The 17,975-nt window shown below is 54.8% G+C and overlaps 1 protein-coding gene across 1 annotated transcript in view; it reads right to left on the bottom strand.

Moving 5' to 3' along the window:
• ARHGEF17 (Rho guanine nucleotide exchange factor 17) overlaps positions 1–17,975 on the bottom strand; it is a 54,623-nt gene that overhangs the window by 18,935 nt on the left and 17,713 nt on the right. The window lies entirely within an intron of this gene.

Below are 17,975 nucleotides of genomic sequence, written 5' to 3'. Positions count from 1 at the left end.
GCATTCCCACCATCCACGGCTGCTGGCTGTTACCCCAAAGCACCATGAACCTCCACTCGGCCAGGGACTTGCTCTCATGCTCCCTGTGCGGGGAGCGCCCTCTCCCTACATCTCAAATGCCCCCTTTTCCAGGGTGTGCCCCTTACTCCTCCACCACCACCCCCATGGCTGCCGGCAGAGCTGATGATCTCCTGTGCACTTCGAGGTTACCCACTGGGCTCCTGAAAAGGACTCAAAACAATCAATAACCTCTCACCTTTGCAAAGGAAGATGCCTCCAGGCCACGCCCCACTCCAGCTGCAAACTCTGAAAACCCCTCCTTCCGGCTCAGTGCTATGGAGTCAGACCCTACTAGACTGGGCTTCATCCCATCCCTGAGAGTGCAAACTGTGGCCGCCTGCCACAGATGAAGAAAAGGTGGCTCAGGAAGGGGAAGTCAGTGCCAAAGGTCACACAGCCAGGTAGGGGCAGGGTTCACCCACTCTCAGACAAGGCTGGATATCAGTTCTCTCAGTTAAAAAGGTTAACTGAGCCCTACTCCACACCAGGCACTGTTCTAAGCATATATTATTTCATCGTCCTGACCACCCTGTGAGGTAGATGTTGTTCTTCTTCCCATTTTAAGGATGGGGGAAAGGAGACCCAGGAACTAATGCCTCCATCCTAAGCATCAGATGGTCTGCAGTAGGGAGTCCCTGAGGGGTCACACAGACTCTACATCCACACCTCCAGGGATAGGGTGTGCATCCCTGACAGGGCAGCCCTATTCTGTGGGAAGGCTTTGCTAGAGGCCAGACAGAGGACGCCTTCTCTGTGTTTGACTCCCTGGGACTCAGCTTATCTACTGCTCCATGCCACCAGCTCCTATGCCTCTGGCCCGTTCCTTCTCCAGGAAGACTTCACCAGATGGTTGCCCACCTCCCTGTAACCCCCTCCCTCTGACTCAGGGACTCAGGGCCAGGTCTGTCCCCAAACCTGTCAACAATGAGACACACTCAGAAAAGTAGGCTCCTGTGCTAGGAACTCACGGTTGGGGGCGGTGTGAATGGCTCTCCCTCGAGGGAGGGGAGGAGACTGGCTTTGCCCCACCCCTACCAGCTGCATGCTCTGATGGGTGAGAAGACACTGGGCTTTGCCTCAGAGCCCCCAGCTACAGCCAGATCATCTATCCTCAGTGATTCAAAGGCCTTTAAAACAGCAGGGCAGCTTCTAGTAGGAAGGAACACCAGTTGGGCCCACCCTAGGATGGAGAGTTGGGAGAGCGTCAAAGGTCAGAAGGGCCTCCCAAGGAAAGGCTCGGATGCCCAATCCTCCCCTTGTCCCCCAGGGCCCTCTCAGCACTTCACAGATATGGCTCATTTCTGCCTACACTCAAAGGTGTCACCATCTCCACTTTACAGGTGAGGTAGTCAAGTCTGAGAGGTGACTTGACTTGCCCAAGGTCACAGAGCCAGTGACTGGCAGAGTGGGGACCGAGTCTCTTTATTTTTTTTTAAGATTTATTTGAGAGAGAGAGAGAGCGAGCAAGAGCGTGTGCAAGAGCAGGGGGAAGGGCAGAGGGAGAGGGCGAGAGAGAATCTCAAGCAGATTCCCCACTGGGCACAGAGCCTGATGTGGGGCTCAAGCTCACAATCCTGAGATCATGACCTGAGCTGGAACCAGGAGTCAAACGCTTAACTGACTGAGCCACCCAGGCGCCCCAGCCCGAGTCTCTTTAGCCACCTCATGTTGAGTCTTAGGGCCCAAGCACCCAGAGTTCTCGCCCAGACTGACTGGCCAGCCACGGGCCACAGGGTCCCTGGCTACGCCCTTACTAGCTGTGTGACCTTGGATAGTCACCTAACTGCCCTACGTTCCCACATTCTCCTCTATGAAACAGAATGAATAATGCCTTCCTCCCAGGACTGTGAAAGCAAGGAGCTGGGAGCAGGGCAGCTCTCTCCACACATGCTGGGTCTTCAATGTCCATTCCTACTCTACCTCAGCAAAATGGTTCATCTATATCCATCTCCCTGCTGGACAGGGAGCTCCCTGAGAGCAGAACCAGGCCAGGCTTGGCCCTGAGTGGCCCAGCCTCCCTCCCCCTTCCACTCCCCAGGCCTGGCCCTGCTAGGCCCTGGGGTGAGGGTCACAGGCAGGGAGGCCTCCTGGGGGAGGGAGGGCTGGGGCTGGGCCTGCCAGCTCAGAGGGCTGGGGTAACTAACGCAGGGAGGCTGACGCTGCAACACCCGCCTTTCCCAGCCTCCTCCTGCTTGAAAGCACAGTGGGCTGTCACTCAGCTGTCAGGTAGAGGCACGGAAATTAAGGCCAGCTCCCTGTCACTGCATGGAGTGCCCTTCTGCACGTGCCCAGACACGGGTGTGAATGCATGTGCGGGTGGGGGAGCCAGGGGAAGCAGGAGACGGGCAATGCAGCTGTCAAGCAGATCAGCAGGCCCACCTGTTCTGGGCGGGACAGCCCTGTAGGCCTAGCCTCCCCCAGAGGCCCAGCCTCCCCCCAGAGCCCGTCACCCCTCAACAGCCCCATCCTCAGACCTTTACTACAGGGGGCGCTGAAGTGGGAGAGGGAGGGGGGCTGAAGGGATATGGCAGGAAGATAGAGGGGGGCCTCTCCTACCAGTATGATTGGGACAGCATGACCCAAAGCTTAAGACCTATACACACAGTGTGAAGACAGAGACACATGTACACAGAAGAAGCCGTAAAGGCCAGAACTCCGCAAAGAGACCAAAAAGAAATGTAGCCAAATCACCTAGCTGAGAACCAGGGCCTTCAGCCCAGAGATTGAGGTGGCAGGGAGAAACACACACACCACAGCATGGGGAGGAAGACAGAACCAGAGCCCCCACGGGAGCCAAGGAGAGCAGGACAATCAGAGTCTGGGCCCAGAGAAACACACAAAGGCATGGACACAGCCCCTGGAAGCCTCCCCCTCCTCTTCCCCCAGAGGGGAGCACGGAGCCAGGAATGGGGACACCACCATTGCCACCACAGCATGACACCTCCCAGGCCCAGCAGGTCCAGTGGCAGGGAGAGAATGGCAAAACGGGAGCAAAAGTGGCTATTCCCAATGCCCCATCCCCCCAGCACACACGTACACCTGGGGACTGCCACAGGCCTGCTGGAGAGAGGCTGATAAAACCTCTCCTTCCGGAGCCTGTGAACCCAGGACACCTCTGGAGACAGGCTCTGCCTACACGCTGACCCATTTCACGCACTACGAACCACCAGGCCTTGCCAAGGCTGGGTCTCGGGGTACAGGCCCCCCACCCCGGTTGAGGTTGCCAGCCCTTCTGCCATCCCAAGCTTGCACTCTGGTGGCACCAAACCTCAGCGCCCTGCCAGCCACACCACCCCTGCCAGGACTCCTCATACCCTCAGTCTCCCTGCCACCATCACTAGTCTCTGAGCCCCCAGGCCTTCGGCCAGGAAGCTGGTGTGCCTGATCCAAGTTCCTGGTCCTGCGCCCCAGCATCTATCCATTCCTCCCCCAGGCCCGGGGCCGCTGGGTTCTAGGTCTTGGCCAAGGTCCCTGGCTGTCTCTCCCCGTCCCGGTACCTGGGCCTCCCCAGGCTCCTCAGCGTCAGCACCGCTGCTCCCGGCGGGCTCCCCGGAGGCGGTGGCCAGGCCCAGATCGCGCATGTCTTCCAGCGCGATGGTGAACTGGGCCAGGGTCTTTACCATCTGAAGCATGCGGCCGAGCCGCCGCCAGGGCGGGGGTGCCGGGGCGGCGGGGGACGGCGGGCCCCCTCTCTCCCACCGTCGCTCCCTCCGGGGGCTCAGCCCGGCCGCGGCGGCGGTCGCGGTGTCAGTTCCAGCGTCGATCTGATCGCGATGACCCGGGCGGCGGCGCTGTTGCCTCCTCCGCTCAGCGAGTGCGCCGGGCGAGCCTGGCGCGCTCGGCGCCGCTGGCGCGGGGGAGGGGGAGCGGAGGGGAGTCCCCGCCCCCGGCCCCCACCCCCACCCCGCTCCGCCCGCCCCCTCCGCGCCGCCCGGTCTCCCCCAACACGCAGAGGGCGGCCTGGCCTCGCCTACGCCGCTCCCGCACGCCGCGGCCTCCCCTTGCGGACCCATCCCCCTCGGAGGACAGAAGTTGGCGCACACCCGTCGACAACCGCCAGGCACGGGGAGACATGGACCCTTTGTCCACACCTGTACCGACAGAGGCACACACAGGGCCATGCACGATCTACCCGGAACAGGCCCATATACGTGGAAACCTGCCCTCCGGCCTTGACTGGTATACAGCTGTGGGTGAGGGCCAAGTGCACACACATCGCCGTAGTCCCATGCAGCCCTGAGCCCTGACATACATGAACTTGACCCAATGCTGCACGGTGGCACATGCTTCCGGTTCACACAACTATAAGCGGGCACAATACATGCACATCCCTGGAAACTGACACTGTTCTCCCGTCCGGGGCGAGGGGCAGAGCATTAGGGCCTGATAGAGGAAAGGGCCCGCCCTGAGTCATGCCTACTCCCACCCCACCCAGTTGACCTGTGTATACTTGAGACAGTCCTAGTGGATTCCAGCCCTACCTCTCTCCACCCCACCCCCCACCATGGGGGGGGGGCGCTCAGGTATTTACAACCCCCACCACCATCACCGGATGATGCTCCAGAATGTTTCCAAGCATGATCCCCAGGACCTGGTCCTCAAATTGCAGGTGATGCCAGAACACATCCCAGACCCATTTAATCAGGAGTGGGGGCAGGGTGAGCTTTGTTTGTGTACCAGCTCCCAATTCCCACCAGGGGGCTCTGATGCACCCTGCAGCTGATTGGGGGGTCCCTCTGTTGTGCCTCTGCACTGGCTGACTTTATGCTTCTTCAGTGTACTGAGGGCTCCCACACTCACCAAACTCCTCATGCCCTCCCCCAAACCTGCTTTCCCTGAGTTTCCTGCACAGTGGAGACCTTCTGACCCATCACCCAAGCCAGTTCCCTCCATCCCTCTCTCCGCCTTGCTTGATTTGCTCCAACCACTTCTGTTTTAACTCCTAGAAACAGACCAGGCTCTCTCCTGCCTGGGGGCCTTGACCCATGCCTTTTCCCTCTCCTAGCAGTGCTTTTGCTTTTCCTTTAAGACAAATCTTAGTGCAAATGTCACCTCCTCCAGGAAGCCCTCCCTGATCCTCAGATCATGCCAGGTGCACCTGCTCTGTGCTCTCAAAGATTTGCAGTTTTTCTTAACCAGATATCATAGTTTGTTCAAATGTGTAATTACAAACATCATGCTACCTCTAGTTTGAACCAAGAAATCCAGTGAGTCCACCTGCCTCTTACCCTCCCTATGGGATGGATTATGGACTTCCCCGGGGGTGGGGCCTATACCTTCACCTCCTCCTCTCAGGGCTGGGCTTGTTGGGGGAGGGTTTGGAACCACCAGACCAGTTGAGGGAGTGATGATTTAAGCACAGGGGATGGACACACCCCCTGGACAAATCTAAATAGCCAGGTCCCAAAGATAATCCCACACTAGCTCGAGGGCGGGGGTTCGAGTGTCCCACCTCTGGCCCATTGCTTGATCACCGTAGCTACTTAACTCACGTTTGGTTTTCTCTCAGCACCTCCTCCCCCATCTGACCCTCTCTCCAGCTCTATGACCTGGGGCCTCATTTCCTCTGAGCAGTTGGGAGGCTGTGCTTAGCTTGGACTTGTTAGTAAGGTGCATCTATTGCCTCACTCACTTCAGCAGGACCAGGCCCTGCACAGATGAATCCACTCTGGCTGGCATCCAGGAGCTGCCAGACAATATACAGGACTCAGCAGGGGGAGTCACCTCTGCCTGGGGGAGGAGGGGGTATTCAGGGAGGGTTTCCTGGAGGAAGCAGGGTTTGAACAACATTCTGAGGTCAAGAAATCCAGAAGCACGTGGGTGCCCAGATGGCGGAGTTCACTGGAGGCCGCTGCCCTGGAGAAGGGGGCAGGGCTTGGTGCTGAGGCACTGCTTGCTGCTGCTTCATTAAAGATGGCTAATTACATCCAAGCCCGTTGTCATGGCAACAGGGGAGCCGGTGGGGTGGGGAAATGAAAGGAAGCTGAGAGAAGGAACAGGAGCACACAGCTGCTGAATGAGGGTGTCCAGGGATCACCCCCACAACAGCAAGGCATCGGAGCCCCTCCGAGTGATGTCAGCCGGGGTGGGGGTTGGGGACACCACAGCACCCCTGTGCAGGTCCGGTTCTTTTGTTGTTTGGCTGAACTGAACTCCCCTTTTAGGCACTGATGTCTCTTTTCCTTTTATCTGCAGTATCTGCAGTTTGGAGTGCGCCTGGCTCAGAATCGTTTTTATAAGGGTCTGACGTGGCTGGTAAGGGCCCTCCTCTCCTCTCCATACCCCACGCCCCACCACAACACATGTACCACCCCCCTCCCACCAAGCAGCTCCCATCCTCCTCAGGCAGGGGAAGATGAGAGGCCGGGAGGGGCAAAAGGGCTCTGCTCCACAAAGCCCCCACCCCACTGTAGGAGGGTATTCCAGCTGGGTGGAACGACCCTTCTGCTGGTCCTGGTGACCACCTAACTCTCCCTACCTGCACCCAGTCAGCTGACACTTCCCCAACTCTCAGAGAAGCCTAATACCTTGTTTACCTACCTCTGGACACACCTGCTGCTATGAGCCCCACCAAGACCTCCTACAAGACTTCTTGCCCACTGGGGGCCACTTGGTCCTACAGCTAGTGCTGGACCGACTGGAGGCCAGTGATGAGAAAGGACATATGGGTGGACAAATGGATGGGTAATGAGTAAGGGCTGACCAAGTGAAAGAATGGGATGATGATAGGTGAATAAATGGATGGGTGAACAGAACAAATGAACACATGAATGGATGCGCAGACACATGGTTCAACGGATGAGTAATTCATGGACTTTTTATTTTATTCAGTTGTTGATTAGTTCAACAAATATTTATTGAGTACCTACCATGTACCAAGCACTGTGCTGGGGATTTAAAGGTAAGAAGAGGTCTGTGCCTGCCTGGGCACCACAGTCTAAATGGGAAGGCAGGAATTGAAAAAGAAATGACAAAGGCAATTTAGGTTCTGGGGCAGTGGGTCTCCTTGGGCTCCTGTGGGGTGGGGAGGGGTCTCCAGCCTTTCATACCTGCACAGCTCTATCAAAGTATCTGCCACAGAGGATCTGGACCCCAGAGCTGCCCAAACCAGACTGGGAACACCATAATTTAGAATCCTCACCGTCACTAACTCTGCTGGAATACCGTTCAGGTGTCAAGAACCCCACCATTGCTTTCCAAGCTCTAGCTCCTCTAATCCCCGCAGTAGCCCTACATCAAGGGCTCTGTTATTGTTTCTCCTCTATTTTACAAACAAGGAAACTGAGGCTCAGGGCAGTCACCTAAGTGATAAGAGATGAAGCTGAGGTGATGGCCTGCAGGGCCCATATTCTGAAACCCACCTCCTCCTCTGAGAGGAGAGCCCCACTCCACCTCCCCTCAGCCTCATGCACTCAGCTTGGCCTCGCCCTTGCCTCCCTGGTGCACTAGTTGTATGAACTGCCTCTCTCCGGCCTCATTGGTACCGAGATAATGACATAAAGAGGTTCTCCTGACCCAGGGTGGTTTTGGGGGAAAACAAAATGTCGTCAGCAGGCAATGCTGGGATCAGGGAGAATCTCTTCCCTGGGAACCAAGCCCTGGCTAATGGCCCAGATGGACTGTCTGACCTTCCTGACCCCACCGATATCCACGGGCACGGACTAGTGCTGGATGTTCCCAACCTGATGGGCTATTCATTTCACTGACGGTGCTGCACTCCGCAGGTCTTCAGGTTCATCAATGAGACCAAAGTTCCAGGAAAGGGACTTCTTGGCACAGAAATGACAAGGGCAAGCTCTTGAAGCCACTGCTTGGGCTCACATCCTGGCTCTACCACTTAGCGGTGATGTGACCTTCAACAAGCCACTTCCCCTCTTGGGGCCTCAGTCTCTCCATCTGCTCTTGTCTGACACCCCTCCCCTCTTCTTCCCATCATCTGTCCCTTTGTCCTGCCTTCCCAGGTCATGGCCTGTCCCCTACAGACCCTCTCTTCAGGAAGGAGGAGCCTCTTAAGGCTCCACAGAGTTCCCAGGCCTTGTCCAAACCACAGGGCTCCCCTGGGACTGGCTGCTCAGGATGGGCCCCAGAATTCTGGGGAATGTGCTGGGGAATGGGAAGGAGAGATCGAGGGCCAAAGGAGCCTCAGGTCCTTCCTGCCACGGGAGGGCCGCTGCCCTGCTTAGGTGGGGCTGTGCGCACCTGGAGGCGGGACTGTGAGAGACACTACGTGTGTCCCATCTGTGTGGACTCACCCACGTGTCTGTGTATACCCCAGTCAGTGGTCCGTGACCATGTGACTGCATAGCCCATCGGTGGGGGATGGTCCGTGTGGTTCCGTGGCAGAAGTGAACAGCCAAGGCCATTTCAGTAATGATCAAAAGCAGCCATAGCTGCTGTTTCCTGAGCACTCACCAGGTGCCAGTCACGCGCCCAGCACTCAACACCACTGTGGCATCTTATCTGCAGAGCCCCCCCCGCAGGGAGGTGTGGCACCTGGCACTTTTCAAAGAGAGCTACCACATATTCTCCGTGCCACTTGCTCTTCTTATAATGTGGTACTGACACTCTTCCGTAGCCTGAGGAGGTTTATGTGCCCTCCCCCTCGCAACTGGGTGACCTCTGTGACTGCCTCGATGAACGGAAGAAAGCAAAAAGGATACTGTGTGACGTCCAAAGCTCGCCCATAAAAATGCCATGTACTTCCACCTTGCTCTCTTGGGTCCCTTGTTCCTGGAACCAGGCTGCTACATAGAGTGGAGGCCCAGGTCACACGCAGAGGCCATGTGTAGGATATTCCAGCTGACCGCCCAGATAAGGGCCCACCCAGATGGCAGCACGGATTGGCAGATCTACGAGTGAGGAAGCCTTCAAGGGGATTCCAGCCCTGTCACTATCTGGCTGCAACTGCATGAAAGACTGAGTGAGAACTACCTAGCTGGGGAAACTGAGGCTCAGAGAGGTAACGAAGCCAGATGAAGCCAGGCAGTGGCAGAACTGAGCTAATAACCCAGGTCCTGAATGTCCTAAAGGGAGAAGGGAAGCATGGGGATGATTTCCGCGCAGACCTAGATTTCATCTCTTGGCCCAGAGGAGTCCAGCTTGGACCCCCACCTCAGCCAGCGCTAGAAAAATCTCACCTTCTAGAAACGGACCCTGCTGGTTGACGGGAGGTTCAAGGTGGCAGCTCTCACTCTCTGTGCTGGGGGCTCAGGCCCAATTACTGGCCGATGAACCGTGCTGGCCACCGCTCAACCCAGAAGAAACGCCTCCACCCACTGCACTCCTGACCCCCTCCTGGACCTCCGGGAGGGACGTGCACTCTGAGACTCTTGGTGGGGTCTGACTTTTACTACCAGCTTATGTCCAGTGAGGTGCTGTTTCTCATGTATTATCTCATTTAATCCTCACCAATCCTCTAAGTTGTGTATAACTATTAGCTCCATTTCACAAATGACTAAACAAAGGCTCCAAGAACTAAAGCAATGTGCCTGAGGTCAAGAAGTTGGACGTGGCAAAACAGACTTGGCAAAGCTGGGATTTGACCCCAAGTAATCAGCATACCAGAGAGGCAAGTGACTTCCCCAGGGTCACAGAGCACATAAATCAATCAAGCCAAACCCAGGACACCTTGAAATAGATGGTGATGCGCTGTATTCTCTTCCTTGGATGACTGGCCATAATAGGAGAGATGGAAACAGGAAGGTCTCTGTGTCCACAGCACCCCCCCCAAGGTCCGTAAAGGCAGAGACCAGAACTATGTTCATAGCTGTGTCCCTGACCTACACTAGGTACACAATACATATGTGTCAAATGACTGACTTGCCCCGTAACTTAGCGGAGTCACTCCCCACTCTGGGATTGTTTCCTCCTCTATAGACAAATGGGGAAGGAAGGAGGGTTCAGGTGGACTCTAAATTCCTCACCATGCTCCCTGAAGGAGGTGTGTAAGTGAAGTCACGCCTGAGACAGCCAATGGACAGCCTGACCATCCTCCTAGATTTCAGGCACCAGGATCCAGCCTTCTGGCTTTAGTGAGAAAGCTGGGGCTCCAGAACTGCACTTCCAGCAGACAGCCACAGATGGCAGCAGAGGCCTGCATGGCAGAGGCTGCGGTGCATGTGGTTTGAATTTAACTGGTCTTTTTTCATGTGGGTTTTTTCCCTTTCTTCTTCTCTGCCCTCCCCCATCCCCGCTTAATTTCAAGAAGATACAGCTGGACCTTCCAGCTTGGGAAGGAAGAGTTTCTTAACATCAAGGATAATGGCCGGAAGCAGGAGGTGGGGGGTAGGGGGTAGGGGGATAGACAGACCCCAACAGATGTGAAAAACACCTCCTGACCAGCTAATAAGCTCTGAATTTCCTCATCTCCAGGGCCCAAGAGGCTGGGAACATCATCTGTACTTTTCAGGCAGAGAAACTGAAACCCAGATCTTCTGGGTCTCACATCTGAGTCTGAGGGGGCAGGTTGGCCCACCCTTGGAGGCCAGGGGTGGGGGGCAAGGACACCACTGGGAATCTGATGAAGCCTTACAGTAGGATTTGTTAAAATCTGGCAACCGTAGCTCCCAGGAAATGCACCTACCCAACCCTGTGCACACTTCTGCCCACAATAGTGGTCTGGCCTGTGGTCCCAGTCCTAGCTCAGAACCTGTGTATGAGGTCACCTCCCAGAGCCCTCCCCTCCCAACTCCAGAAACTGTCTCATTCAAAATGTCTAAACCTTGCTCAGCATAGAACACTGCATAGAGATTTGGGCCCAGATGGTCCGGGCCCAGCACCGCCACCTTCTAGCTGTTGCAAACATCCCTTCCCTTCGGTCTCGGTTTCCCCACTTGGAAAATGAGGGTGTACACCTGCTGCACAGTAAATGCTCTGCAAAGGAGGGCTCCCTTCCCTCGCCTCCACCCAGTTCTCCAGCATGCAGGGAGGCTGGGGTGAGGGATCGTGGGAAAGGAAGTTATCCAGTGTCTGTTTTCAGACCCTCCTGCTCCCTCCCTCTCTCGGACCCAGGCACAAGCTGGGGGGAGAAGGAGGGGTGGGCTCCATTTGTGTGTGCCTTCGGGGTGGGATGGGGTGTCCTGCCTCTAGAGCGGAAGATGACTCACTGGGCTGTGGGCCAGGCACCCTGGGAAAGGCCAGGCCAGCCTCAGGCCAGAGCCCCAGGGAGCTGAGGGGCAGGGAGGAGGGAGCAGGGCCTGCCTGAGCGGTAGATATAGCCTAGCTGTATCTCAAAGCCTAGCAGACAAAAGAGGCAATCTTCCCCACTTCCAATGGTGCCAGAAATTATACTCAAACCACCAAAGGCCGAAGGAAGCTTGAGGTGTTATCAGCTCCTACCAACCTACTAATCTGACCTCTGTTCTAGGTGTGGATGCTGCTGGAACAAGGCAGAGGTGATCCCTCCCCTTTGGAGCTTGCAGACTTCAGTAACCATGTCTAGAATAGTCCGGCCCACAGTAAGTGCCCAGTACATATTTGTGAATCAGTGAATGAATGAAAGTTTCAGTGTTATGAATGTGCACAGCAAGCTTAGAATGCCCATGTTCAAGCCTTCCTTATAAAGGAGGGAGCCAGAGAAAGGTCCATTCCTTCTCATTTTACGGATAGGCACTGAGGCTCAGAGAGGAAAGTGTCTCGAGACCCCCAGGGCAGCAGGCAGTCAGCTGAGGCTAGAAATGGGCCCTTGGGCCTTATCCACTAAATCTTGTCCAAAGGGGCCCAAGCTGCTCGGAGGCATTGTGGGCCCCACCTCCCCTACCCCTACCCTATTCCAAGACCCAGGGGACACCCCAGGAGAGGAGCAAGTTCAATCCATCAGTAAGTCTCTCTGGCTCTAAAGTAAGCCCTGGGTGCCCTGGCCCAACCCAGAGCCCAGGGAAGCCCCTCCCATCACACCAGACAAGCCTGGGGGGGTCAAGCTGCCCAGGGACAGAGAACAGGCCCTGCTCCACAATCCCTCCACCCCAGCCTCCAGGGGGCTGTCACTGGGCCTGGGTAGAAATAGTCTCCAGCTTGGGCTGACCAGAGGCAGCCTCAACTTCCAAGCCTTGCTGCTCTGGATCAACGACTAGTGACCAGTCCTAGTGGGCAGCCACAGTCACCTCTGTGTGCGCGCACACGCGTGCTGCAGGATTCACCGCTGAAGGCCAGCCTGACACAGGCCTAGGCTCCACTGTCCCAAAGCCCCAGGACCAGGACTACCACTTCCAGGAAGCTGTCCTGATACCCCAGATCTGATGACTCCCCTCCTGCTCTGAGCACCTTAGGCTTCTGGAGTTGCATCCATGCTCTCCTGATACTGACAATAAGTGGCACCATCTGGCACTTCACAGTTTACAAAATGTTTGTAGAGCCTGATCTCATCAGATCCTCATAGCAACTCAGGGGGAAACCAAGGCTCAGTGAGGGGTCAGAACTTGCTCCGGTTCTCAAGATGAAGGTGGTGAAGCTGAGGCTCAAATCCTCCCCTCTGTCAGTGACCTGCAGGGCCTGAGGAAGGGAAGAGAGCAATGGCATACAAATAGGAATTAATCTCTCTCAAGGGGTTCCTAAGTGCTGCTTACAGGTGTTTATTTTAACCTGGAGACAGGCCTCCCAGGTGGGCCCTATTATTACCCTGTTTTACACAAGAGGAGATGGGCACACAGAAGTGAAGGACTGGGCTCAAGGTCTCATGGTGACAGGATCTGTGCCCACAGGGTACCCCGGGGTCAGGATTTCTCTATCCACATCTATTCCACTGTGCAGGAGAGGGGGTGCCTTCCAGTCCAGGGGAAAGCAGCAGCACAGAAGGACGAGGACACTCACACTGCCTTCTTCACAAGAGAGGGAACTGACCACGAGGCTGCGGGAATCATGCACTTAGGGAGCTCTTTAAAGCGCCATGGAGAAATGTTCAGTGTGATGTTCACTGAAAGAAGCAAGAAGCATACACACCGCACCATCACCACATCATGAAATATACATACATATATATTATATATATATTATACACACACACATATGTGCATATATGCAAGGAGAAAAGCCTGGAAGCAAATACACCACACACCTGAAAGTTAACAGTGGGGGGGAGCCCTGGAAAAAGGAGGGCAAAGCCAGAGACCACATTGCACCGACGGCTGCCCCAACCTCCAGGAGGCCCATATCAGTGCCAGTTTCATCTATATAATAGAGGATATAAAGGGCTTACTTAGCATCATGCCTGCAACAGAGATCTCCATAAACACTGGCTCGTTATCAACAACCAGAGAACCTTAGAAGGCAGGTGATCTCAGCGGCACCTGGGGGCGCAGTTGGTTGGGTGTCCGACTCCTGGTTTTGGCTCAGGTCATGATCTCAGGGTCAAGCCCCGGGCCGGGCTCCCTGCTCTGCTGGGAGTCTGCTTGGGATTCTCTCTCCCTTGCTCTCTGCCCCCACCCCTCCACCCCAGTCTGCTTGGGATTCTCTCTCCCCCTCTCTGCCCCCACCCCTCCCACACACTCTCTCTTGCTCTCTCGCTCTAAAAAAATAAATAGGTAGGTCTTAAAAAAAAAAGAAGGCAGGTCATCTCAGAGGTTGAGTGCACCAACCCCCTCCCAGGGTAGGCATCCCCTGGCAGTCCTTGTTTGCATAACCCCAGGGCCAAGGAGCTCACCCCCTCCAAGGCTACCATGGTAACTCCTTCCAGGATGGAGCATGTCTGCTTGGAAGAAAGCCCAAGATAGGATGGGCCCCTCAGTCTCTAGGCAGCCTTACCATTGGATGGTGGTGACCTAGGAAGGATCTTCCATCTCCCATTCCATTCCAAATCCTCAGCCTTAGACCCTTTTATGGGGCGATTCTCCAGGTGTAAGGTTCAAAGAGCCTTTCTGGGTGGCTCTCTTGTCCCCAGCCCAGGTGACCGCCTCTGTCCCTCCCACTGTGTGTGGGATAACAGAGTAGCATTTGCTGGCAGCACTTTGTGCCTTTTCCATTTTCTCCTTTGGAAAACAAATGAGAAACCAGCTGGGTCTGATCTCCTCCCTACCCCACCCCCAACCCCTCTAGTCCTCTAGGGGCGGGAGGCCCTCTCTGCCTCCTCCCTGGACAACAGCCTGGTGGAGAACCCCGAGAGGAGGGGCCAGCTCAGAGAGGAGGGGCCCTGTGAGCTGGCTGTTGCCACGGCAATGGCAGCCCTGGAATTTGACCACTGGGGCCCAGGAGTGGGGGTGGGGAGCTGGTACAGGCCATGTGGGGGCAGGGAGGAAGGTCCAGAAGCCCAGGAAAGCCAAGAAGAGGGAAGGCAGGGCAGGGGTCAGGGTCCCCTCCGTGGCCTCAGTTTCCCCATCTGTAAAGGGGGAAGAGGCAAGTACCTCAAGTTCTTCCCCCCCAGCTCTAATCCAAACTGGAATCTGGTGAGCGCCAGGGATGGCAGAAGCATGTGAGGCAAGTCCAGTTGCCCCTTTTGATGGATAGTGACCCCAGTGGACGGGGACTGGCCTCGGGTCACACAGCAAGTCCAGGACAGTACCAGGACTAGACCCTGGGAGGGTGGTCTGTCCCTATTTCTCCACTGGAGAGGACAAGGATGCCTGCTTCATGATGGGGGGAAGAAGACCTCTAGGAATGGCTATGGTTGGGCTGGGCTGGGTCCACAGTCCTCAGACAACTGACAATGTGCCTGCCCTAGCGACCCTCAGCATTACTGGATCCAGAGGGCTAGCAGAGGGCCTGCCCCCCACCCCTGCCTGCAGTGCCAAGCTGCTGTGGGTATTTTTAAAAATGGGTGCCCGTCCCTCTCTGCCTTCCTGCCTACCCACTCCAAGAACACAGTGAATTCTGTTGCCAGCCCCCTAACCCTCCACTTCAGCCCAGCCTGAATGGGTGCTGGATCCATGGCCATCCTCTGTGTCCCTGCCTTCAGGACGGCCCCCTCTTGCTGGCCATCACCTTCTTCACAGTCAGCCCTGGGTTCAGGGTGATATCCAGGGCCCCTTCAGCTATACTCTAGGTATACTTTAGGCCCAGAGAAGGGATGGGACTTGTCCAATGTCACACAGCAAAGATGAGTATCTGGGAATGCTATGCCCCCAGCCTAGGCCCCATTTCCAACTGCCTGTCACATTATATTGGTGTTGCCCCAAGCCCTTCTTACCACTCTGCCATTGACCTTCAGCAGTGCTAGCCTCTGGCCTTCATACCCACCCCAAAAAGATACTCTAGTTCTGGGAAAAAATAGAGTGGGAGCCACAACTCACACTACACACCAGGATAAATTCCAAATGGGTCAAAGATTTAAATGTAAAACAAAACAAGAAAACATAAAACACCAGAGGAAAACATGGGGAAACTGCTTTATAACCTTGGAGTGGGAAAGGCCTTTCTAACCGTGACTCCAAATACAGAAGCCATAAAATAAAAGCTTGATAAATTAGACCACATAAAAACAAAACCTTCTGCATGGCAAAAATATACCATAAACAAAGTCAAAAATCGAGTGACAGATCCAGAAAAAATACCTACAACTCATAACCCAGACAATAATAAACTCCTTAATATTATAAAGGTTCCTAGAAATTGATAAAAACAAAAGGCCAACAATCCAACAGAAAAAAAGGGCAAAGGATATGAACAGTTCATTGAAACGAGAATCCAAATATCTCTTGGACATGTGGAAAGATGCTCAGCCTTACTCACTGCAAGACAAATGCAAATTAAAATACACTGAGATACCATTTCACCTCTCAGATAGGGAAAATAGCGCAGGTCCAACTTGGCGATGCTGGGGGACACAGGCTCCTTACCACGGTGCTGGACCCTTCTGTAGAGCATGAAAATCGGAATCACATATATGGTGTGTCCCAGCAATTCGACTCCTAAGAAATTGCTCTAAACACACACCAGCCCCTGTACAAAATAACCTATGAACAAGCTTGTTCGCCACAGCACTATTTGTAACAGCCAAAGACTGAAAATAACCTAAACATCCTTTAATGTGTGGTTCAGTACAGATCTGGGAGTCAGTGCGATGGGACACCACACAGTGCAAGAAAGAATATGGAAGCTCTTAACGCACTGATAAGGGAAGATCTGGGCCAAGATCTCACTAAGTGGAGAGCAGTGTGCCTCTGTGAGTGGAAAGCAGAGGAAAGACAGTAAATTTGCTGGCATTTGCCTATAGAAGGATTCACAAGAATTAATAACCGGGTATCCTGGGTGGGGCAGGGTAGGTACTAGACAGCTGGTGGGAAGGAGGCTTTTTACCCTTTTTGATTTTTCTTTTTTTCCTTTATTTCTCTTTTAAGATCTTATCCATTTGTTTTAGGGAGAGAGTGCGCAGGAGAGCAGGGGAGGGGCAGAGGGAGAGGGAGGGAGAGGGAGGGAGAGAATCCCAAGCAGACTCCCTGCTGAGTGCAGAGCCTGATTCGGGGCTCTATCCCAGGACCCTGAGATCATGACCTGAGCTGAAACCAAGAGTCAGACTCTCAACTGACTGTCCCACCCAGGCGCTCCCCCTTTTTGATTTTTCTTAACCACATGAGTATATTACACATTAAAAATATTAAATACATTGAATTTTTAAAGACTTCATCTCACCGCCTGGCATCTGCTGCCTGCTTCAGGCTCCCGTGTCAGCCTTTGCAACCCTCCTCATCTTCCTTCTCATCCATCATAGGCTTAGCTTCAGTCTCTTCCTCACAAACTGTCCCTTCTGTACACTGACTTTCTGGGATCCCCGTACCCCCAGCCTCTGGGCATCTCCACAGCGCCCCCCAATCACCCCTGCACACTGCCCTGTGTTCCCAGCCCACGCACAGGACCAAGTCCCAAGGTGGCTCCTGGTAAATGAAAACCAGATGAAAGTAGGAGGGGGTTGCTCTGGGACCCTGAGTTTGGAGCCTTTGTCTTTGCTTTCTCCCTTCAGTTTCCCACTCGGTCTTCTCTTGTACAATTCCAGTGTCATCTGTGTTGTCTTCCAGGACACTTTCCCAGCCCACCCTGCAGCCAGAGAGGAAGCTCCTAGCCCTTTCTGCAGAGAACTGTCAAATTCCTCCTTTACAACCCCCACGCCTCCTCAAGTCAGGCAACCTCAGAGCTAGACTTCGACCCAGCCAAAGCTTGGAGTTGAGTCCCCAGCCTAGATGAAGGACCTGGGACTGGAACTCGCTGGGCAACGGTGGCAATCCTGCCTCTCTCTGGGCCACGGATACCGAGTGTAAAGTGAGGTCAGCCGCAGGCAACTTCATAGCAGGGTGGGAATTTCCACCAGTGAGAATCCAGCAGAGCCCCAAGCCCACGGAACCCCACCCCACCTCTGCAAAGCCCCTTAGCTCTTTTCCTATGGCAGCTGCCTGGGAGGATGTTTGAGCATCCCTCGGGGGACTCAGCATATCCCTCTCCCTCAAAGATGACTCTAAGCTATTCCTGGGGACCCCAGCCACTTCTCCCCATCCCTGGGACCGCTCCTCAGCCAGGCCAGGTCACTACCCTCCTCTTCCAACTTTATGATTTCCCACTGATCCCCTGTGGTCAGTGGTCCAGCCCAGCCAACACAGGCATTATCATATTTAATTTTCACAAAAACCCTATAATAAGTGTCACCATCATCATCCTCATCATCATCATCCCCATTTTACAGGTGCATAAACTGAGCCACAGAGGGATTAAGTACTTGCTCCTGGTCATACAGCTAAGAGGAAGAGCAGGATTTGGACCTAAGCCGTCTGGCTCCAATCTATTCTAACCATTACACCAACACAGCTGGACGTAGGATCAAACGTGAGCACTCAGGCTGCCCCTGACACTCCGGGTGACCCGGCTCTTGCTGACACACCAGCATCAGGCCAAATTTGCCTGCCTCCCCACCTGTGTCACACTCTAGCTGCATGATGCTCTGGCCATAGTGGTTCCTCCAGCCCTGCGAGCTCCTTCCTCCCTCCAAGGGCCTGTACCTT

Source organism: Neomonachus schauinslandi, chromosome 11 (assembly GCF_002201575.2).
Source record: "Neomonachus schauinslandi chromosome 11, ASM220157v2, whole genome shotgun sequence".
In the NCBI taxonomy this organism is placed as follows: Eukaryota; Metazoa; Chordata; class Mammalia; order Carnivora; family Phocidae; genus Neomonachus; species Neomonachus schauinslandi.
This window is presented reverse-complemented; position numbering and strand designations above follow the sequence as displayed.